The sequence below is a fragment of the Ciconia boyciana genome, chromosome 2 (genome assembly GCF_034638445.1).
Source record: "Ciconia boyciana chromosome 2, ASM3463844v1, whole genome shotgun sequence".
NCBI lineage: Eukaryota > Metazoa > Chordata > Aves > Ciconiiformes > Ciconiidae > Ciconia > Ciconia boyciana.
Window position 1 is genome coordinate 4,618,103 of NC_132935.1, and position 24,845 is coordinate 4,642,947.

At 38.5% G+C, this 24,845-nt stretch overlaps 1 protein-coding gene across 3 annotated transcripts in view; it reads left to right on the forward strand.

The window, feature by feature from the left end:
• The window catches only part of PTK2 (protein tyrosine kinase 2), a 232,081-nt gene that overhangs the window by 36,733 nt on the left and 170,503 nt on the right, over nt 1–24,845 (forward strand). The window contains exon 3 of one of the 3 annotated variants that reach the window (XM_072851822.1): nt 5,319–5,345. The exons of 1 other annotated variant lie outside the window; for it this stretch is intronic. The gene's annotated coding sequence lies outside the window, so the exon portion shown is untranslated. Of the gene's footprint in view, nt 1–5,318; nt 5,346–12,935; nt 13,038–24,845 lie in introns of those variants that run through there. One more of the 3 variants, XM_072851823.1, reaches the window with a different exon arrangement.

Sequence of the window (24,845 nt, forward strand, 5' to 3'; positions counted from 1 at the left end):
TTAAAGATTAAAGGAACATCCAGCTGTCTTTTTAGTCTGCCACAGAATAATAAGAAGGGAGACTTCCAGGCTGTTGAATCCAGCCTCTAAGACAACATCCTTCAGCATCAGCCACGCAAAGGCTAAAAGCTGAATGTGCGCATGTATTCCTAAATGATTTTGGTACCGGTAGATAAATAGGAAAATTGCATCTTATGTTGCGTCTGTGATATTCCTCGTTCAGTTGGAAGGATTGTTGTTGAATGACATGTGCTACCCGGCTTCCTGGAGACTGTGGTCTGTGGTTCCTCGTGCGCTGCGAGCCTTTACTCTTCGTTGGAATGAGAGATCGGTTCATGAACTGAATATCTGAATTCATTTCAAGGGAATACTGTTAGGTTAGAGCCAGTCAGTTCCCGCTACAGGAGAACAGGATTAAATTTCTTGTGGTCTGCTGCTTACCACAGCATTGGAGAGAGATCAGTGCTGCAGATGGGGGTGAGAGTCTGAGCCTCTGTAGTTGTCCGTGGAGCCATATTCTCATTTTACCTTGAGGTAGGAACATGAAGCTCACAAAATATTCCTGTTTTCGATGATTAGATGTTACTCTTGGAAAGAAGATATTAAAGTTGTGGCTCCATTTCCAAGAAGACATTTGAGGAAACTCTGCAATGCAAAATGCATAGTTTCTTAATGTTGTGGTTTAGCCCCAGTCGGCAATTAAGCACCACACAGCCGCTCGCTCATCCTCCCCCCTTAGTGGGATGGGGGAGAGAATCGGAAGAGCAAAAGTAAGAAAACTTGTGGGTTGAGGTAAGAACAGTTTAATAATTGAAAAATAATATTAATAATTAATAATAAAAATTGTAATGAAAAGGAAAACAAAAGGAGAGTGAGAGAGGAACAAAACCCAGGAAAAAACAAGTGATACAACCATTCACCACCCACTGACTGACACCTAGCCAGTCCCCAAGCAGCGATCGCTACCCCCGGCCAACTCCCTCCGGTTTATATACTGAGCATGACATCATATGGTATGGAATAGCCCTTTGGCCAGTTTGGATCAACTGTCTTGGCTGTGCCCCCTCCCAGTTTCTTGTGTGCCCAGCAGAGCATGGGAAGCTGAAAAGTCCTTGGCTTAGCGTAAACACTGCTCAGCAACAACCAAAACATCAGTGTGTTATCAATATTATTCTCATACTAAAATCTAGAACACAGCACTATACCAGCTACTAGGAAGAAAATTAACACTATTCCAGCTGAAACCAGGACACATAAAAACAAATGTAGTGCTAAGAGATAGCCAGTAGTCAAGGCATCCATAAATCATAGGAAGAACTGTGACGGGATCCACAAAGCCTATTTGAGGACTGTACTGCCCCAAACCATCTCAATGGCCATAGAAGTAATAGTAGTATTCTTTCTTGAAAATACAGTCTTTTTTTTGTTCCTCAGTGACTTCATGTAGGTAATTGATTTACTTGGCAAGTTTTTTTTAGGCGAAGGAACTTGCTTATTTTGTAGCACCTCTCATGTTGTTACAGCTTCTTTCCTGTTCTGTTATTGTCATCTGTGTATGGTATTACAGAAACATTGGTTGGAAAGGACCTCTCGAGGCCATCTGCTCCATCCTCCTAATACCTATTTGGGAGAAAAAGAGTTTTCCTTGAGAACTAGTTAACCCTTACAAAGTATGTAAAAGTTTGTACAGAACGTGGTCCAAAAATTATTTTTCTTTCTGTCTATTCAAACTGACAGTTTGCTCCCTACCTAGTAGCACGGTAAGACATGTAAGAATATAAATGCAGAACATGAGTGATCCCTTGAAAGTATGAGTAGGAGAAGTGTGTGAAATCTGATAAATTTTCAATTTCACTTTGAAGAACTACTTTGGAGCAGATAGGAAGCGTAAGGTTGGTTCATGTTGTACAGCTGTATATGTGGTTCGTGTGACAGCATTCACATGCTTTCAGGAAACAAGTTGGAGGAGAAAAGTCAGTCCAGACCTCCATCGCATGAGGGAATCCTTACCAACAGGACAGCTCCCCCAAATGCCCTCAAGTCTCTCCTTACAGTCACAAACCAGATGAGGAGCCTAACTCTTGTTTTTTCCTTTTCAAATCTCAGTATTGAATGACTTTCTGCTATATAGAGATCTGAATGCTATAATGTGCCTCAAAAAGGGAAAGGTTTTGCACAGCAAAGAAGGCAGGTTTGTAAACGTGATCTGAAATGAGTAGCTACTTAAATGCATAGTCTCAGTTTACTTCTCAGTGAATGAAGTTTTTAAAATGTTGCCAGAATCCACTAATCTTTTTTTCAGTGTTAGATATTAAATGAAAACTATATTTGGAGAATAAAGCTAAGAAATTTCAAGCCAGAAAAGATTAGCGCGCTCTGGGGAGACAGGGTCTCTTACCTGAGGGTAAGAAATATCATCAAAGTTCCTGATGTGACTCTGCAGCTAATCCATGAAGGTAATGAACATTCACTTCAGAAACACACACACACACACACACACAAAGGTAGAATTGATACTTTTATCTTTGGAATTGTGACAGTGTTTGCTTCATTTATGCTATTATGAGTTGATATTTCTGTAGTGGCTGGTGTTTGCCAGAATTAAGGTGCGTTAGCCTATAGAGGCTTAATGGAAATCTTTGAAAAATATGATACAAGTCACTTGCTAAGTGCATTTATACAATTTTGAGTAGAGTGATATGACCTTCAGGCTTCAATTTCTTTTCTCCTACTTGTTTTTAAATCTAGCGTGTGTCAATTAATTGTAGAAAACCGTCTCTCTTACACTAAATTGTATTAGAAGAACGTGTACTTGCAGGAAGCTCTTCAGTATACTTGTCCCAGAGGTGTAGCATCTCTTCAGTTAATGCACTTATGGAACTAATATGCAGTGGAATATGGAAGTAAGAAATCATTACAGTGTTTGACTTAAATATAGTGACAGTGCTGATCCTGTAGGCACCCTGTTTGGTTAGGTCCCAGTGCAGTAATGGGATCTATGTGAATGCTCATGCCTTTGCGGGAGAGATCACGGCGGAAACAGCGGCTCAGGTGTTAAGGTCTAACGCTAGAATATGATCAGGACTTTCTTAAGTTAAAAATATGCATGTGTCCTAGCTGCAGAGCTTTCCCTGGAGGTGTTTGAAATTGCATGGCTAAGTTCCTGGAATGTAAATTAGTGTTTTCTGCCTATCTGTGTGTATATGATAATGTATTTTTCTGGTGGTTATGTTTACCATTATTTTCTTGAAGTCTGTTGTGTATGCACACTTAACCAAATAGTCTGCTTCAAGAGTAGTAAATGCTGTGATAAAACTTTTCCAGTACATCAAGAATTAGAAGAAAATTTAAAAGCAGCTTGTAATTTTTTGTAGTAACTTAACATTTTCAATATTCTTTAATTTTAAGTATAAATGGAACTTAGAGATTGGTTTCCATCACTGTAGAAAAATTAAAATAAAATGTGGTATTTTCTGCTCTGCAGTTTTATTTTAGTTTGTTTTACTCAAGTGGCTACAGTTGTTCATATTGTATAGGCTAGTGACAAGCAGGAATTTTTTTTGCAACTTTATAAAAAAATGCGTGGGAAGTATCAAACATCTGTAAACAAACAAAAAGATGCAACATTTCTCTTGATTTATTTAACTTTCCAAGTTAATTGTAACTGCAACATATTTTTCTGCTGGAAGGAAACGCCATTCCATATGCGCTGATCTGGATTCTGTGCAGAAGCTGTTGCAGGAGGTGACTTGAAGCTTTTCCTTCCTGCAGTTTATGCAGCTTCTTCCTGTCTGGTTTTCTCCTGTCTCAAGGCATTTCATATTACATAAGCTGTTTTTTCTCATAAGCAGACAGCATGATGAGCATCTTTTAAATGTACCTTAACAACTTTGTAAACTTTGCATGTTCTGCCAGAACAAAACATGCAATATTTTCTCTGCTGGGGTGTCCTATTCTGATTTTCATTTTGCATTTTAAGTGTATGTTAAATTTATTGTGCCGTTTCATTGTCTCTTCAGAGCACCACAGTTCAATTTTGAAAGTTTTAGTAGGCTGCCTTTAAATTTCAGGTGTAATTCTCTTTGGTATTCAAGTTTTATCATGTTTTGCAGCCACAAACATGGACTATAAATGAAAGCAAGCATGATGTTAACAATCTGTTGGTGAGAGCAGGGCTAATACATTTATTAAGCCTTGTTACTTCTTCTAATAGGTAGCAAAATAGCGGCCATCTGCTGTGATAATCTAGGAATCTGTTTCAGTTGCTACACCTGTGGTTAAAGTTCAGTTTCCATGTGGATTTTGTACCCAATACAACAATGTTATTACTCAACGTTGCTGTCTCCTTTTAACCACATAACTGTGCAGACCTTCTTCTTAGGTTCAGTTTCTTACTCATTTGTTTTACTAGTTCCTCTTTCTTGTCCCCCCATACTTGTATTTATTTCAGCTTTCGTTAACCCCTTGCTGTGTGTCCCCAGTCCTCGTCCTTACAGACTTTGAGTAATTCTTGCTTTCTAGTTCTTTGTGGGTTTTAGTTTCTGTTCTGAACTCTGATCAGCACCTCAAGTCCCAGTTACCATTGTGTGTGCTGAGATGACAAGTAGGTGTATGAAAAGCAGGCAGAAGGAATATAATGAGTTATCGTTTATATAATTACCTATTTAGGAAAATTTAATGTATATGCATTTATACCCGTCTTTCTTTAGGGTATGATTTTTAATATGATCTATTTACTCTGAGACAGTGGTTCTTGTATAGTTGAGTGCAGCTCAAGGCAGCCTTGGCATTTACTATAAAAATGTTTAGCAACCATGTCTCACGTGCCTCAGTGACAAAAACCAGTCTCCTTTCTTTTAATATTATTTTTTGTGTTCCATACTTACCCATTTGTAAGCTTGGCTACCTTTTCTCTAAAGGTTTAAGAATAAAGAAAACATACGATAATGTCTTCTTCATATGCAAAGACTAACCCTGACACTTTCAGCTCTGAAATTATGTAGGTGATAATGGTGAAATCCATATGTAACACTTAATTTGTGTGTAGTGACCTGTATTCTGCTGTAGTAATTACACTCATTGCCTAGCAGTATAATCTTTGTCCTTCAGTTAGGTGGGCAAAACGTAATCTTGTTAATGAACAGGGTGAGACAAGGAAAATGCTTTTAATTTGCATGTGGCATGCCTAGCAGCTAGTAAATTGCTTCAGATAATGTGCTTTATTAAACAAGTACAGCCTTGCAGAAAAATGATTAGGCCGATGCAATTTTAGAGCTATTTTTCCTTCTGATTCTAAATGTATTTCTTTATTGTTACAGATATTTCAAGACTTCCCTTGCCAACAGGTAAGTTCTCTTATTTATGTCTTGATGTGACAGTAGGCAGCTTTTAAAGGCTTGCTTGCAATATAGTCATGCTTTAATATAATCAGAATATTGGTTCTTATTGGCACTGTCATGGTACTTAGTCATGTGGGGATCTGAGGTCAAAACAAAACCTGTTGAGGTACAGATTTTTTTACATTTAAATAGTGTATTTTGACAAGGGGAGGAGGTAACCAAGATATAAATATATGCAGTTGTTAAATATGCGTGTGATATAGTTAATGCTTAAAACGACTCAGCACAGCGTGTGATACAGCTGTCAGAAGAACAGATTAGCAGCAGCCACAAAGAATATTAGCGGTGAATCAGAGGGACAATGTGCAAGGAAATGTGAATGGGTGGTTTATAGGTGGAAGGAATCTCCCCACGTGCTAGTGGGGAAGGTGACAGACACGTTCACTTGCCTGGGGTCACAGGTGACTTGTGCCAGAGCTGGAAATACCCCTCTGCTCTGTTGGACCCTGTGTCTCTATCAGTGGTGTTTAAAAATGAAAACCAAACCAAAACAACAACAAACCCCACCAAAAGAACCAACCCCACCAAAAAACCCCACCCAAAACAACAACAACAAAAACGGTCAAAAGAACCAACCCCGCCAAAAGAACCCCCCAAACAACAACCAACCCTGCCAAAAGAACCCCCCAAACAACAACCAGCCCTGCCAAAAAAAAAAACAAAACCAAAACCCAAACAACCAACCAACCCCACCAAAAAAAAAAACCAAACCCAAACCAACAACCAACCCTGCCAAAAGAACCAACCCTGCCAAAAGGCTTGATTTTTAAGAATAGCATTTTTTGTTTATCGTTTGATACATTTGGTCTTTAACCAAGTATTAAGAAGCTTTATAAATTCCCTTGTGCTGTGGGCTCAAGTTGTGGTGTAGAGCTCAGAATGATTATGTCTTCTGTTCCCCAGCATTTTGTCCATCTATTCACCATTTGTAATGGGAGTTCTTTGCTGGGTAAAGAACTGGCTGGATGGCCAGGCCCAAAGAGTGGTGGTGAATGGAGTTTACTCCAGTTGGCGGCCGGTCACAAGTGGTGTTCCCCAGGGCTCTGTGTTGGGGACAGTTCTGTTTAATATCTGTGTCAATGATCTGGATGAAGGGATCGAGTGCACCCTCAGTAAGTTTGCAGATGACACCAAGTTGTGTGGGACTGTTGATCTGCTTGAAGGGGGAGGAAGGCTCTCCAGAGGGACCTGGACAGGCTGGATTGATGGGCCGAGGTCAATTGTATGAGGTTCAACAAGGCCAAGTGCAAGGTCCTGCACTTGGGCCCCAGCAACCCCATGCAACGCTACAGGCTTGGGGAAGAGTGGCTGGAAAGCTGCCCGGTGGAAAAGGACCTGTCGGTGTTGGTTGACAGCTGGCTGAATATGAGCCAGCAGTGTGCCCAGGTGGCCAAGAAAGCCAATGGCATCCTGGCTTGTATCAAAAATAGTGTGGCCAGCAGGACTAGGGAAGTGATTGTGCCCCTGTACTTGGCACTGGTGAGGCCTCACCTTGAATACTGTGTTCAGTTTTGGGCCCCCCACTACAAGAGAGACATTGAGGTGCTGGAGCGTGTCCAGAGAAGGGTAACAAAGCTGGTGAAGGGTCTAGAGCAGAAGTCTTCTGAGGAGCGGCTGAGGGAACTGGGGTTGTTCAGCCTGGAGAAGCAGAGGCTGAGGGGAGACCTTATTGCTCTCTACAACTACCTGAAAGGAGGTTGTAGAGAGGTGGGTGTGGGTCTCTTCTCCCAAGTAACAAATGATAGGACGAGAGGAAATGGCCTCAAGTTGCGCCAGGGGAGGTTTAGACTGGATATTAGGAAATTTTACTTCACTGAAAGGGTTATCAAGCATTGGAACAGGCTGCCCAGGGAAGTGGTTGAGTCGCCATCCCTGGAGGTATTTAAAAGACGTTTGGATGAGGTGCTTAGGGACGTGGTATAGTGGTGGACTTGGCAGTGTTAGGTTAACGGTTGGACCCAATGATCTTAAAGGTCTTTTCCAACCTATACAATTCTGTGATTCTAGAATCATAACCGTAGTGCGCTTTGACTCCTTGGTTGAGCAAGTTTGGGATTAGATGTCTGTTATCAGGCTTGCTGCTTTTTGCCCTTACTCTGCGTTGGTGATTTTGCTTATGTATCCATTCTTTAATTTCTTCTTATCGAGATTTATCTGTCCACAAAACATCGTTTTACAAATGAGTATCTAAAGTATAACTACTTAGTCAACATGAATCTGCTCTGGAGGCACCTGCTCTTTCCCATTTCAATCCAATGGCAATTTTAATTAAAAGTTTGATAGCTGATATGCTGTAGTCTTTCCACAAGAACTTCGGAGTGGCTTTTCTGGGAAAAAATCATGTTTGCTTGAAGCAGTGACAAGAACTCTAAACGTAGAAAAAGTTGGTTTTTTTCTTTTAAGGAAGGCATCTTAAAAATGATTTTGAGTGCTGAGAGTGGTTGTCAGGAAGGCAAGTACTTGTGGAAAATATTGGAAGAATAAGTCTGATCTTTAGTCAGGCTGACAGGAAGATAAGGGGTGTTGTGTTTTCTCTGCAGCTTCTGAAACAAGGATGTGTGATGAAACTTCTTCCGAATTTCCATTTGGGACTTGAAGAGTTTGTCTGATACTGTGAAACTGAGTCACAATGAGGTTATTCTTTTCAATTTGGGTATGTGGGTGTGGGTGTCCTAATTGTACTTCTTAGCTGTGTCACTGAAGTACTGATAGAGGGCAAAATTTGCCCAGGATTTTGAAATGGAAACCTTTTTCCATGGTAAGGCAAGAGGCCTTTATAGAGGGTAGAAAAGCTATACACCACAGCCTGCCTATAGTGGGGATTTGACAGTATTCACTGATAAGCGAACTAAGGGAACCTTAGTTTTAAAAACACGCTTAAAATATTGTGGAAAGAAAAGGGTGTGTCAAATGGAGTCGCACAGAGGTCTAACTTGTCCTGTCATATTACAGTATTTTCATTAATGACCAGCATGACGGACTTTATGTGCCCGTGCAGTCTGCGAGTAACACCAATATAGAGTTAAGAGCATGTTGGATGACAGGATTAAAATTCAGAAGCAACTTGACAAATTGGAGAAATAGCCAGGATAAAAGATATAATGCATTTGAACAAAGATGAGGTTCTGTCTTCAGATGGGAAGTTTTAATCATCAGAACTCGTATTTGCAATAAATAACAGTATTTTCTTATTTCAAGTTGTGAAGAACTTTTTGTCTTTTTTTCTGGGTGCCACTTTTAGCAATGGACAATAGATGTCACTAGAAATGCTCTCACTTTTGCCACCTGGTTTTAGTACTCTAGATTTGTATCATAATACGGTGGGGGGTTTTGCAGTGTTTAAAGACTTTGCAGTAGGGAGGAGACTACTTAAAGTGGTCTTTATTGTAGTGTCTTGCTTGAGGTTATATTACATGTAAATTCATTATAGTCAGTAGTTTACCAAGGTCATCCAAAACACTGCCTTTTCACTTTGATTTCATAGCAAAATCTTCATGTGAAGAAGGATTGTTTGTGCACTGTTGGGTGCATTAGTTGATTAGGTCGCTAGTTAAATAATTATTTAGGAGAGTTATCCTAGATTAATCTGCATCACTGCTTTGAAGTCTATGGGTAACTTGGTTTTTTACTACCTTGTAATTGAGGCCATGGATATGAGCATAGACAGTTTTTGGAATGTGAACCAGTATGGGCTTGGAGGGCAACTTGCTAAAATATTATCATTTGAAAGCCGGATAGAGAACACAGTACACAGTACTCATGTCTATATGTGAAGTTATCTTGGAATATGAGTGTGTTCACAGTATGCCTGGAGGAATGAAAGACTAGTTTCCTTTGGTAAATGCAGTTAAACTTTGTCTGTTGGCACTGTTGGGATTAAAAACAACCCTGTCTGGATTTTGTCACCCTCTGAATTTAAAACAGGTGTAGCATCTGTGTGATGTAGGTGACATTTTCTTTAGACTTGGTCCTTTGTTCTATATCCTGTAGTGCAAATAAGTATTCACTACCAGAATCAAGAAATAGTAAGAAAGCAAAAAGATATACCAAAGAACTGTACCAGATAGGTAGAGCAGAATAAAGAGAAATAAAAGAAATTAGCATATATTGGGTTTTCGGTTAAAAATGGAACAAAACATTCTCCCAGAATGGAATCTTAGGTACAGACATTTGTTCCTCATGACTCTGTCCTTCAGAGAACATCTGGTGAGTTGAATAAAATCTTGCTATCTCCTCATATAAGGTATCGAAAAAGTAATAAGAAATTAGTATCCTTTCTGTAACTTAATTCCAGATATACGGGATATTTGAAGTCTGTCCGATGTTTTTGTGTGCATTCTTTTGATGGATAGTGTACAATTTAGGTAAGCACCATCCACACACAGTCATTGTTATCTTGAAATATTAAATGGTTTTGAACTATTTTTAGTTCCAAGTGCTCATTTGGGACCAAAAAAAGAAAAAAAATGTTACACAATTTCAGCTCAACCTAAAGAAGTTGTTCCTTCTGAAGTAAAAACATGTCCTCATTCAGTCTTTCGTTAGTGTGTATGGCCTTGCTTCTTACATAAGGCCTACTAGTGATGCATTTAATTAAACCAGATTAATCTCCTGGCACCTTCCACAGAAGCACACTGCCTCAAAACAACCTGCTGCTGCTTTTTTCTCTTACCCACCGGATACGAGGTGGGGTTTTTAATGCTATGCTGTGTAATTAGATCTTCCTTATCCTAAATCTACACCTGCCTGTGTGATGAACTTAAATATAGCAACTTGAAATGCAACATAGCTTTTCAGACTAGAATAAAAAAAACCCCAAACAATGACATGGATACTTTCTATGATGTTAAAAGATGGAAAACTAAAAATCAGTTGAGGAATTGCCAGACAAAGTTGCAGTAGCAAGAACTGACAGAATTGAGGATATACATAATTCTTAAAATAAATGTTCACATGTATTACAGGGGGTAATAAATTATGCAGCAATTATTCATGCAGCTGAGAACAAACTCAGTAACATGAGCAGAGAACTGTTGTTAATGTCTCTGCTTAAAGGGGAAAAAAAAGTAACTGACTGTGTGGTCAAAAGTAAAAAAGTACAAAATAGTGGCTTTTTGATTTGTCACTTCAGTTTTAAATAAGAACTACATACAAGCTGCACTAAGATTGTAAACAGTTCCTCTCATGTCAGAATGCCTGACGTGGTGCTTAAGGGATTACGTACGGAAACCTGCACTGGCTTTTTCATTAAAAGTCGTATTTTCAGTAATCCCTTTGAAAATCAGCATTTTTTTTTTTCCCCCCTAGGAATCTTTGCATATTAAGAATTCTGATTTTATCCAACAGTAAACTTCATGTTCATATATTTATAGTAGTTTTGGTTGTAATTTATTTGCACTTAAATTATAAGATACTCTTACAAATGAATGAGTATGGAACTGAGAACTTCAGTTTATGAAATGTTAGTGCTGTCAAGTTACAATAGCTGTCTGCATGCCCGTTATGGTTCAGAAGATGTGAGAAGGCTTTACTTCTTTTGGAAATATGCCTTACAGTTTTAATTCTTTTCACTACTAGTGAGGTATGTGCTATTTCTAGACTTCCAAATATTGTATCATAAAACTTCTATTACTATTGGATGAGATTATTGCTGACAAAACTTAAATGTCACTTTGAGGAGGTTTCCCTTGCTATTTGTGTGTTAAATCTTCCTATTTTTAAATTTTGTTGAGTAGGTTTAATAATCTAATAATAATCTAATAATCTGTACCTCATAAAATACATTTCCCCATTGTTCTATACCTCCAATACTTGGAAAAGCAATATATTTATCCTTTGTAAGCTATCACTGTTAGGTGTCTGCTTTTTTTTCACTAAACACTTTGGGGAAGTGGGGAGATGACAACTAAGATTTTGACATTTGCAAGCCTTTCTAGTGAAACTTTCTATGCTTATTTTGGCCACACTTTTCACACTGCCCTCTTCCCGGCACTCCCATCCATATTTTATAGCTAATGTCCACCCAGGTCAATAGCAACATCATAGTTTGGTAAGAAAAAGGTAATATTTTTATCAGTGAGCTATGTAGTAGTGTTGAGATGATGAGACACACCTCACTAAAATTTAGGTAACTTCGAATTCCTTATTTTCCCTTTAGAAATTGGTGTTCTTACTAATCTTTTATTTGTAGTGGCTGGACTTTATGCTGCTGATCACAACCCTTTGAGCCTGACAGTCCAGACAGTTTCCAGGTCATCTCACTGTCCATTTATTTAGTCCATACTTCATCAGTTTGTCTATTAGGATGTTGTCGTGGGAGACAGTGTTGAAAGCCTTGCTGAAGTAAAGAGAAGCAACATCCCCTCGTCCACCAAGCTAATACTTTCATCATAGAAGTCCATCAGGTTGGTCAGGCATGATTTCCCCTTCATCTATCCATGCTGACTACTTCTGATCGCCTTCTTGTCTTCAGATGTTTAGAAATGGCTTCCAGGGTTATTTGTTCCATCATCTTGTCAGGAATGGAGGTAAGGCTAACCCGCCTGTAGTTATCCAGACCCTCCCTCCTTCTCCTTCTTGAAGACAGGAGTTCCATTTGCTTTTTCCAGCTGTCAGGAGCTTCTCCCATTTGCCATGACCGTCTGTAAAATGGTTTTTAGTTAAGAAGCTTGCCCTGGCTGCAGACTGTTGTTTTCTGGGAGTATGTATAGGGATAGAGGAAGAAGGGAAGAGATGGGGTAGAAGGAAAGAAGTTTCAATATAGAGTATTGAGAGTAGGATTTAAAAAAAAATAATCAGGAGTATTGGAAATTATGTGGCACCCCTAGTAACTGCTTTAGTCTGTTTTGATGCTCAAAGAAGGTGAAATTTGATATATTTATCACTTAATGGGGCTATGACATGATTGCATGAGGAAGTAGATTACATGAAAGGTCCTTTGAGTCCTATGCCCTATGTTCCTATAAATGTTAACAAGCTGGGTTAATAGTCTGAGCGTTTAAAACAAAAAAATGAACAAAAAAAAGCAGCAGTTCAGCACATTCCTCTATCATTTCCTGCCTGTAGTTCTGGCTCACAAGGTTTTGGGGACATACACACTGCTTTGAGGATTGTTCTTGCTTACTTTTGTAAGCAAATTGTATCACTTGAATATATAGTATGTAAGATTTTTTCTTCTTTGTTCTAATTCATTGCTATTTTAGGATAATTTGGAAATTTTTATCTGCTTCCTTAGAAACTAATATTACAAATTATGTCTTTAGAATAGGAATTTTGCAGTTTGGAGGGATAAGGATACTCTTCCTAGGGAAAATTGTTCAATTTCTTTTTGAAATGATGGAAGAAGGTGTGGGTGAGAACCAGTGCTGCTCCGCTCTGGATAACTTGAAATATCCTGATTCCAGTTATGCAGTTCAGCTTTTAATTAAGTAATCTGCACAATTTCTCCATTCTTTTAGGTAGCTTACTTAATTTTACTCTTCGTTTGGCAAGTTTGTTTTAGAAATGCTAAGATTGTATGTATATTCTCTCACTGAGGATGACAGACAAGAAACTTGAGCTTTGATGTCAGACGGGCACCTGTTGACACTCCTCAGCCAGGTTTTCCAGGAAGAGGTTTGTTATTCTTCCATTTGAGAGGTGGGTAATTTATATCTCACATATTTAGGGGTGCAGGGAAGGGGGATCATCCAATCCTTTATTTTAAACATACTAAGAGTTGGCATTCTTCTTCTTAAAAAAAAAAAAAAAAAAGGCAAGCTTTTGACAGAGTTTTTGGACAAAATATAAAAGAAGAAAACCCTGAAAATTCTCTGGGTGTTTTTTGGTGGGGAAAGAAACCCACCTAGGACAGAATCTATTGAATTTTATGGATTTTTGTCAGTAGTAATATCAGAGGGATTGCAGGAGGACTTAGAACTCTGTACTACATGCTGTCAAAGAATAAATAACGTGGTAATGTTTTGCTTAGAACAGGATGCTTATTTGCTATGAGAAGATGTTTACCTGTTTTGGAGTCGAAGGAATACAGACTGAAAATAGTTTATTTGTGGGTTCTGTGCTGTTAAACTTTCGTTCTGTTGAAACAAAATAGGTGTCTAGGAACTGGTAGTTCAAGTTCAGCTGAGGCAGTCTGTAAGTGCTCTGCTGTGACTGACGTGAAGCAAGTTCATTCCACAGTGTACACCCATGTATGTTCTGGCAAACTGGCTGGCAACAGTAATGCAGAAAAAGCCAAAGGGGCATCGATGAGGGTTATTCAAGCGGTGTAGTTGATCTAGATCTAAAGTAGAATTTTGTCTGGACTCCACCAAGGTTACAGAAATGTGACATTTCTCATGTTTCTGCAGGAGAAACTGTAATCCTTGGCCTCAGGGAGCAGCTGTATAATGAATGCTGTTGCACTTCTCACAAGTGGAGGTTGCTGCTGGCTTGCGGTAGAGAGGTGGAGCTGGTGCACTCATTTCAATGGGTACCTTTGTAAAGACCTGAGTGAGCGTCCCTGTTCTAGATCAATATAGCAAACCCCGCTGGAATGAGACATCCTGATAGTAGCAGAGTATGCAAAACCTGTTGTCTGTTTTATACTTGCTGTGTGCAAACAGTTGAACTAATTTCCAGTTGAGCATCAGCTGGGGAGAGTTGCTTTTACATTGCAAGACTGGCTGTACTTCCTTTAAGAAGGGGGCACCTGCTCAGTTACCCAGGGACATTGTATGGTTGCAAATTTTAGAAGAACTTTTTAAGGGTATTTGGTAGGGGGTTAGGAACTTACAGGATTTTTGTTTGTTTGTTTTTCAGGGTGGGTTTTTTTTTTAGTTTATAGAAGTTTTTGTGATAGGTAATGTAAGGGGTGGCTATCTGCTAAGAGAACTGGAGACTTCACCTATCTTCTCTTACAGGAGAAGGAAAAAAAAAAAAAGAGCAGAGTCAGCCTCGCAAATGTAGGACAGTGAGCTATAATCAGGGTATCAGGATATTGTGAATGAGAGATTCTGTTGCTTCTTTGTAACACAAAACCTTCAGTGGCAGTCACTGAAAGTATCTTGTGCTGATGCAGAATTACTTAAGGAAAACACAACACTTTGAAGAAATGAATAATTATGGTACATAAGCACGTGTTCTTTACTCTGTCCTGTGAGCAATATCCAGCTTATGCCCATGATGCATTCACTCTGTTTTTATAAGACTACTCCACAGGAAGCACAGTTTCTGCTGATTTCTGTAACCCCTTCAACTCTTTCAGTTCTTTCAATTTACACGCATAATACACTTAACAGCTTTCTGTGCCAGTTTCTGTTAAATCCACACACCATGTTGGTCTCCTATCCGCTTATATTCGCATCCCGTATTGTAGCGTCCTACTGCAGAAGCAACCTAAATGAGCAATAACTGACTGAGCCTTGGTAACTTTTTCAAGATGTTACCTCTTTTTGTTGTTTTTTTTTGTTTGTTTTGGTTTTTTTTCCCTGTTGATAAAACACAAAGGTATTGGAAAGTAAGGTTTTCCCCATCCCTCCATTTTGTCAAGAAGTTAATACTTCTGCAGTAGGTTTTGATGAGACCTGAAGCTTTCTTGGATAAGTGCATTGGAGATGATTGCTATAGTATCCAAGAATGGTAGTACCTAAGGTTTTCATAGCAGCAACTATGTAGTAAAGGAAGAGTGGGGATGACAGTGTCACTGAAAGAAAGATGCTGAATATCAAGTTGGATCTTGTGTAGCTGGTTTATATAAAATGTTATTAGAGTGTGTTTTTTGTTCTGTGAGACCTGGGTTGGGAGTGGCTTGGGATCTTCTCCCAAAATACACATAAGCCTGTTTGAAGTAGAACATCACAGGCTGCAGTGAACCAAGAGGAAAAACATTGTGTGGCTGAACTTTTATCAACTACTTTGTTATAAGTTACGCCTAAAATGACCATAAATAAAAGATTATATGAGTTTTCCTTTAGTCTATTTTTACATCCTTGACAGCTCTTAATGTATAGCTCCACTGTTCTGCTTGTGTAGCTAGCTAATAACTTTTTATTTGTGCAGGGTTTTTTTGCTCAGCAGAAGACTGGAAAAAGGAAGTAGTAAGAAAAATTGTAGATATTGTACCTATGACTTCTTCCCACTCCTTCTCTTTTTTATTCTCAGAAGGTGAAGAACATATTTAAGAAAATATCCAAACAGATTATGACAGCTGTGATGTTTCCTGCAGGCCTTTCTCCTGTTGGGTAGGAGTTAAGGATCAATAATTTGAATATGAAAAACTTCAGAAGTTATTTTGTCAGGCATAAAGCTGATGTTCTTCAGGTTTTCATATGGAAGGGTCAAACAAAAAAAAGACAAGTCTGTTCTTGTAGAAGCACATTTTTCCTCACTAAATGCCTGTGCTTCCATTGGTGGGCTGGAATTACTTAACTTCTTAAGATATTCTTAAGAAGTTGTTTAACTGTAGCACAAAGATGTTTTCCAAATTATATCTTCATTCGCTAATTATTCCTTTAAAAAGATATTGAAAACTAAAGTTTCTAGTTAGTCTCCAGTCAGATTAGGAACATGGAATAGTTTCACATGGTTTGATTTTTTTATATTTATTTTTTTCACAGCAATGTGTGATAACTCTTTCTGTGAAAGGCTTAATATAGAGAAATATTGCAACTGTATTTCCAGGATTAATAGACTTTATCTTGTGATTCAGATTTACCTGCTTTTTTGATTAAATCTATAAAGGCTGGATGGGCCAGGGTGTAAGCACACATGGTTGTGGTTGCTTTTCTGCTTATTCTGCAGACACTTTACAAAAACGTCCAGCAAATTGGTTCTGTGTCTTAGTGGAGCAAACTTCCATGGACTCAGAGAGCAGCTGAACTACTAATGAAAACTTAGAATACAACTAAGGCTGAATTAGAATACAACTTAGAATACAATTTTAGTCTCTGTAACACATTATTGATTAGCATTGGAATTGCTGCTGACTGTTCCCTGGTCAACTATGCATCCACCAAGAGGAGGAGTAAAAGCTGTTATTGAAACTTGAGGTGCCTTATGATAGAGAAAGGTGGGGGAGCCAAATGATACAGTGAGATGTTAGAGGTAGTCATGATCGCTGAGGTCCTGGAAACATCAGTAACTGAATTACTGAGATTTTTATATAGGACTTCTTAGAGAAGGGTTTTATGTAGAAATTTGAAGGACAGTGATCAGGCTTTGTTTCATGACCTGTGTCCTTCAAAACTTGAGGGGGAGAAAGGAAGTCTGTCCTTCTACCCCAAGGCAGAATTGACTAGATTTAAGTCATTCCTGAATATATTTAACCTATTAAGATTGTACTTTCACAGCTCGTTCTGCAATTAAAAATTCTTACTATGCTTTCATTTCAGGGTACTTGAACTTCTCTACCACCAGTTTAAGTTTACCACATATTGTTCTCCATGTCTTGGTGGCAGGATAAGGCTTACAGTCTTCCTCTGTTCATGCATTCACTGATTTTTGTCTTAAGTCTGTTGTTCTCTTAAAAGCTTTAATACTGTGTCTTGGTTGACATGCATCAAATGGGATTGTGGAGACCAATGCCACAGGTTTTTTGGAAGTGGTGCTTGACAGCTCAGTACCACACAAGAGACGAGCTCTTGGCCTTGTCAGATGCTGTTATGTGCTGACAATGTTGTTCTGTGATGTTTGGTAATGTAGGTCATTCAGGCTGCTATCAGAAAGGGCTTTTTTTTTTAATGTTCTGTCTACCACTGCAAGACATTGGATATTTATTTAATATCTTTTCTACTGGATCGGAAGAAGGGCTGTGCCCAAAAAGTCAGCTGTATAAGCTGGTCTTGTAGATTTTGGTCTTGCCTAGTTTAATTTTTATAGGAGCATTCTTGAATGTGTCTTCAGCTTCATCAAAACACTGCCTTTCGTGTTTAAGTTGTCCTCAAGTCAACGGATGACGTTCAGTACACTTAAAGTTCAGTTGAATTTGGAGCTACAGAGAAGAGATTGTATTCATCTGCTGATAAATTGACGTATTATAGAAGGATACAGACTGGGGATATTTGCTGTCTTTGAAATACTGAGTGCTATTTCATCTAGTTTCACAGCTGGTTAGCTAAACTAACTTAAGCTTTATTTGGTGGCGAGCTCCTGGAAGGCTTTTTAAAAGTAAGCAACATGTGCTTGTGTTTTCTGAGCACTTTGATACCACTCTGCAGGCATTTTCGTAGGTAAACATAACTTGTTCAACAGAACTGTGCTGACAACAAACTGTCTTGTGTAATTGGAGGAACAAATGAGGCTACTTAAGGTGGTGGATTTTTGCATCAAGTAAAAGGTTTTGTGTTACCTGAAGGTGACCTTTGGTTCTCTGTAATAGAGCATAACATGACTGCCTGAGGAACTCCTCCTGGAAAGTTTATTGCTGTTCTCATGAAGCAACGATATAGGTGAAAGCTCTTGTAAAGTGACTGTCCCTTCTTGGTATACAATTGGAAGAGGGATTGATTAAAGTGAATTGGAGTTGAATTTTCTGTGGTTTAGAGGCTCAGCTACACCTGGACTCTACTTAGAGGTTCTCCTAAACAAAACATCAAACTCTATTTGTTGGAATTTCTCATGCAACAGTTTTGAATCCAGATTATGCTAATTGGAGAAGGAAAGGGGGATTATGTAAAAATGAGTTTTTAATTTTCTATTTTCGTAGATTTGAAGGGTGACAACAGTGTCAACATTGGCTTGTTGATTTGTTCTGTAACACTGGAACTTTAAAGTTAGATAGCTATTTGTCTTAGCCTCTAAGTGTTTATTTATATGTAGGGGATTTATGCTATGCTCATCCTTCGCTAAGAAGTACAATGTTAACTGTTCCACCAGTGTGGTTTTAAATATAAATAGAATAACGTTGCATTATTGTGAGCTCATGGATTATTTTTTATTCAGTTTGTAATTGCATTTAATGGTTTGGAAGTCTCAGGAATTGCTAATGTTATATTTGTGTTTTATGTAACACTGGGAGTCTTTGAAAATTACATGCTTTCTTCTGAGGTGCAGTGATATATAAATCAGGTACAACTCTTAGTTTTAAACATCTTTTTGGCACAAAGTTTTTGGTAAGCTCTTGTTCTAACTTTGTATTTAGCATATGGAGGAGAAACAGGATGAGGGAGACATGTCCAGACTACACCATTTCTGGTAAATTAATTGGACCCTCTGTGGCTGCACAGCTTTCTTACTTTCTTTTGTGTAACCAGTTATTAGACAGATGAGAGAGAAAGCAGCCCAGATATGAACAGACACTTAAGAGACTTGCTGACCCATAAGCAACTTCATTTTCCTACATCCCTCTTAGAAGATGTGACTAATTATTTCTACGTTACCCTTGAATTAACGAAGAGGCGTTTTAAGAAGCATCTGTAAGGTCAACTGATTCACTCATGGATCCCTTCCACACAACAAAAGTAATCCTTGCAGAATGCGTTTCCTTTAAACAGCATCAAAGGGGTGGGGTCCTCCCCCTTCAGATACCTTCTACTGTGTTTACCTCATAAACAGAAGGTTTTCCCCATAAATAGAGGAAGCTTTATAAGGTCAGGAAAGGTTCTGGTGACCTTTCTGGGATAGCTTTGTCTCACTCCTCCTCTTTCTCCCCATCTGAGAAGGTTGGAGAGAAGCAGTGTGAACCGATAAGCACAGCGAGCCTGTCGCAAAGCAAAATTATCAGACTTTATTTTGCAGTAAAACAAGGAGCAGGATCTGTAGGGTTCACTTTTTCTTCTCTTAGTTTTCCAGGTTTCCATGAAGCAGATTTTTGCTTTAAGCACTGGAATTGTGAAGGAACTTCTCAAAGATGTCTTGAGGATAGCAACAGTTTTGTTGTTTGTTTTTTTTTGTTTTGTAAATAGCCTAGAACATGAAGAGGCAGAAGATTGGTATCAGTGCCCTAAGGAAGGAGTAATTTTAAACCATTCTCAGCTTTCATGGTGCTGACTTTATACTTCTCTACAGTAAGCCTTCAAAAAGTAAATGGAAGGAAGTGGGAGAATATGACCGGATTAGTCCACCCACAAGAAAATCTGCTACAACTTTCATGCCTGAAAATTAATACAATCCATATGGGTTTAAAAAATGCCTAGTTGTTATTTATGAAATAATAAAAATAAAGTTAACTTAGTGGTCCTTCTAATATCTGTTGTCTTAACAACACGGGCTAGGAGGCTGCATGCTGTCTGCTCTGCTGCTCAACATCAGAGGATCCTTTGGGAAGGGGAAGTACGGGAAACGTCATTAACACTGTGTTCCTCCTGCTCTCTCCCAACATTCTGCTCTGTTCCCCTTCCCCACCTCATTACTACCAATAGGTTGAGATTTGAAAATAAAAGCAGTGAATTCTGTCAACTACTATTTTTAAATGTAGTTCAGAGGATAGTAATGCTAATAAGGTGACCATGGCCCAGAAGGTGAGAAAGGGTTGCTTTGAAACTCTGCATGTTTCAGGAATACCCTAGATGTATTCTACTAATAAAGCTCACCAAATGGAGGCAGATAACAATAAGTTTAGTATTGGATTGAATTTATGCCAGAATAACATCTTAAGCAGAGATCCAAAGCATTTTATATTCTAGAATGAGTTTACGTTGGGATACTGGCATCTTATTCTGGTCAGTTGAAGCACTGTAGTGTGAATCTTGCAGTGTATTTTCTTCTCTTCCTGGCTATCAACTACCCCAGGTTGAAGTTACGAAGTGTGAGCTTCACTCTGTCATACTCATTCAAATCTCGAGCATTCTCTGAGCAAGAAATCTTAAAGCAGGTGCCACTAGAAGTTCAAAATGAAGACTAAATTCACAAATCCAAATTTTTCATTTGATTGATGGGAACCTCACAAAAGAGCACTTAGCTTTACAGGCAATGGATGTTACTAGTAGTTTGTCTTGCCTTTTTTTTTTTTTTTTAATTGATTCTGTAAGGTTTATTTCCTAAGTCCTTGTTACCTTTTACCTTCAGGAGAAAAATGGCCTAATCTAATCTAGAGCATGGACTTAGAGTTTGTCCATATTGCAGAGAGTCAAATTAATTCATGGAGACGATGTTGCTTCTCAGTTGTTCTGAATTATTTCTGTAGGAGGACTGGGCTTGGGTTTTGACGCTTAAAGTGAAATGGCATTTGTCTTTCAGTTTTATCTGTCACAGTGTTCATAGTTAAATAAAAAAGAAATCTCTGGTGGCAGTATAATGATGACTGAACTTTGAGAAGTTCAGAGATCCTTTGAGTTCATGAAACCTGTCATCCTTGTTCTCTGTTGTGCCCTTTGGCAAAGGGTGTTCAGGAGAAGGCTGTATGCTAGAGAAGATGTGGGTGGAGGGGCAAGCGGTTGCGAGTGGGCAAGGATGATCGATGTAGAGACCAGGTAACCCAAGGCAGATTTGCAAGACAGCCTTACCAAACTTGAGCTTAATGTAAAGTAGACTTCAGGAGCCGTAATTCTGGTTATGATGTCGTGGCGATGCACCATTTTTCAATAGGTCCTGTGAACAAAGGAGATGTTTGACTCTGGCTAAAGGGAAACTTAGGGCAGCTAATGTTTTCCACTCTTAAGTATTACACACATGCACACGAAATAATTACAGTAATTAAAAAAACCCATAAGGAACAAACTTGAGAGAATGAAGATTACAGTGCAGTTTCAATGTTTGGAGAGCATCTTTGCAGAATTCTGGATACAAATACAGAAAAGCAAATGAATTAGGATGCAGAAGATTGTCACATGAGTGATAAACATGTTTTAATTTTTAGAACAGTCATCAGGCACTCTTAGCTTTACAGGCTGTTCTGCAGTTGTCTCAGTAAAAAGCATTTGTGGCTTTACAAAAAAAAATCCTCCACTTTTCCCGAGGGCAAACTTGGTTTGGAGCTCTCATTTTTTGTTAGCAAAATGAATGCAATGAAGAAATGTTCTTCTTCCATCTCTTACATCAGTATGCAAATCTTCTTAAAATAAATGCACTTGTTCTTCAACATCTAGTAACTACTGGAGGGATAAACAGTAGCCCATGAAGTGGCTAAGACTACGAATGATCAAGTCCAAAATAATATTAATAATGATGATGATGATGTGATTGCTATGCTCTAGGCTGTAGCTCTTCATTTCTGTCTTAAGCAAATGGGCTGCTCTGTCCTCTCTGTTGGAAGGAGATCTCTGTTGGAAGGAGATCTCTGTTGCTGGTTCATCTGGTAGCTGAGATCTTGCAGAAGAGGAACGAAAAACAAATCTTTATTTTTGCTGTCAAACGCTGCTTTGATGCAGATCTGTCTGCTTTCTTCACGAAGTTTCTGAATACTGAGTTTAGTTTGGTTTCTCAGGGCAATGAAACTCCGGCAAGTGTTCTGTGTTTGGCTCTGTCCTGTTACCCTTCCCAACAGTGCTCGAACTTGACAGACAGTTTGATCAAAATTTGATGAATAGAGATATTAACTGATGTGAAAATAATTGCTTGAATAGTGGAGAGATCCTAATGATGCCATTCACTGAGGGAGAAACTGTAGTTAGCGCTCTGCTGATTAGATATCCGAGACACCCCACAGGAGCTCAGTCTCTAGCCATAACTCTAGAGAAAGCCAAGCTTTGCCACTTCATCTGATCGGCATTTTAGATCTTTATTTTTGTTTGGATAAGTTTGAGTGGAAAAAATTATACAACCTTTTATGTGCCTCCCAGTTGTACAAAACTGTTGTTTAACCCCTTATTCCACGGGGCTTTGTGATTTTTGCAGTTGACTTCACTAGGAGACAGGATCAGCCCTGCAGGCAAAATTAAAACAAAAACTAAATGCCTTGATACAGTTCAAAAGCTTCTGACTTTTTTTTCCCCTTGCTTTCAAAAAGCTGATGCTGATATTCAGTACTCTTTAAAACCAGGCTGAAATTGAGCAACCAAAGTCATAGTCACAGTAGAAAAGTCTTGACTTGAATTTCCTTGGAGGCAAAATGCCATCTCTTAGCTGCAGACCTTGGCCTGTCTGTTATTATTGGGGTAGTCTGAGTTTTTTCTGGTTAGAACATGTATTCTAGGAAAATGGCCAGTGCTTCTATATGTTCTTAGTATAAACTGATGCATTCATTGTTTTTTAAATAAATATTTTTTAGACTTTTCTTTGATAGCTGTTAGCATCGTTGCTTTCACAGTGAGTGCTATGCAGATACTATCAGTGTATGTCAGCATACGCATCTTACACAAGAACGAACGTTCCTGTTCCACAGTCCTAATTTCTGACAGATGTTCCTTACCTCTGTAATTGTTTTAATCTGATTGGCATTACTTAAAACAGATTATTTTACATAAATGGTACTCGGATACCTACTTGATGAGCAGTATTTATAAAACGTTGCAAATACTTGGTGTTAAGTATACTAGAGAGATATTTAACTTTTCCAGGTTTGGTTTTTGGTTTTTTTTTGTTTTGTTCTGTTTTTTTTTTACTTTGTGCCTTGTCTTCTGCTCTATCCCTGTCCCCCTTCCCCCTCTGAAACTGAAAGTTTGGGGTTTCTGACTTTCTCCAGAACACAAATTTTATGCTTTTGGCTTTTTTGTACAGCAAAACTGATCATGTTATTTGAAAGAAGAGAATGAGCATATGTCTACTGTTTCCTTTTTACAACAACAAATAGAAATTAAGTAATTTTTTCAAAAAAAATCTTAGCATCAAAGAAGCCCTTGGCTTATTTTGAAAAATCTGTACTCAGTGTAAAATACTGGGTAACTTCTAAAATGGAATAAAAAAAATTCTCATGCTATGTAGTACTTTGTTTTCACCTTCATTTTGTAGCCTAATATTACAACAGGAAAGTATGTCCTTGAGGAGAATGATTACAATATTCGTATCATCCATAAGGATAGCTGTAATGAGCAGACAGTATCTCTTGACACTTGGATTGATAATCTATATTAGTCAAATCTGTTAAAAGTATAAAGAAAAATGTGGGTCCACACATTTCCGTTTATTAAAATTCTCCTTGGTAATGCACTTACCAGTTGATATTTAAAGCATTTTTGTTTTAATGAATAAAACTTAATTTAGGCCCTACCATTTTTACCTCTAGAATTTTTTTAGCTAGTTTTCTGCAAAATGCTTTATTTTTATGGAAGAAACACAGGCTTTTTGTATTTTATACCCTAAAGCACAGACCAAAACAACTTAGGGAAAACTAAAGAATTATTTGCAGCTTTCTGTTTTGTAATGAAACAAGACTGACTCACTCAAGGTCATCACAGAAACCCGTGGCAGAGCTGGATGTGTAAAAAGCAGCTTTCCTGTGCTGCAAGCTGCAGCTTGAACTGAAAGGCACCTATCCTGCGTCCATGCATCTTCCATAGACACACAAATACAATAAGTTGTGTTCTAAATATTACTAGAACAGGTTTTGCTTTATTATTGAAGGTAAATATAATCGACCTTGTTGCTGGAAGTATTTGGCTGGCTGTGTAGCACTTAGGGGCTTTGAAAACTTTATTGGGGGGGGAGGAAGGCATCCAGGCATGTCTTCAGTTCCCTTTGGCTTTCTTCAGCCCCAGAAAGAGCTTTGTGCCTGAGCAGTGATGCAGAACATCTGATGGGCCTGGCTGTGGCCTAATCTCTCTCTCTCTCTCTCTTCTCTTCTCTCCCCCCCCCCCCCGTGAATATTTTTTCTCCTTAAATATAGAAGAAAGCAATACTTCAAAAAAAAAAAAAAGCAACTGTATTTATCAAGAGTTTTGACATACACTGCTGTAGTTCTGCATAGCCAGTGTATTGAGAAATGAAGATGGCAGTATCATAGTAAAGAATGGTAATTAAACATACTCTATAGATGAGTGCATGCTGCTACAAGTAGGCAGATAGGTTAAGTTGAAGCCCTAGCTTTAGATTAATTCCCTTTTGGTTATAGTCTTGGATAAGCCTTACGCCGTATTGCTGAAGGCTGGGAGTGAGAAAAGATTACCATGGAATATATAAAGAGCTTTAATGATCTGTGTGTGAGTCTTGTTCCTCTTGATTTTTCATACAGATTTTAGCTGAATCAGTTGTTTATAATTTTTGTGAAACCTTTTGGTTGGAGTAAAATGAATATTTTCTTTATTTCCTTATACATATGCCGCCTGAATGTGTGTTTATAAACATATGCTGTTGCAACGTTCATACTCACATTTTTTAAAAGAAAAAAACCCCCATCGTTGTAAGTAGTTTTGATGTTATGTGCTGCAAAGTTAAGAAGAAACAAATGCCATGCAGCATGTGGTGGCTACGTTTGTGGTGACCTTCGCCTTTTGCCCAGAAGTATATAAAGAAGCCCTGGTTTAGAGCATGGCTAGATGTGGTACCGAGTAATGAGTGGCATGGGCTGTGATATTTGCTCTTTATTTAAGGCAAAGGAACACTACCAGGGGCCTTTCATCAATAATCTTGTAGTTGTGAAGTCAGGCAGGTGGTGAT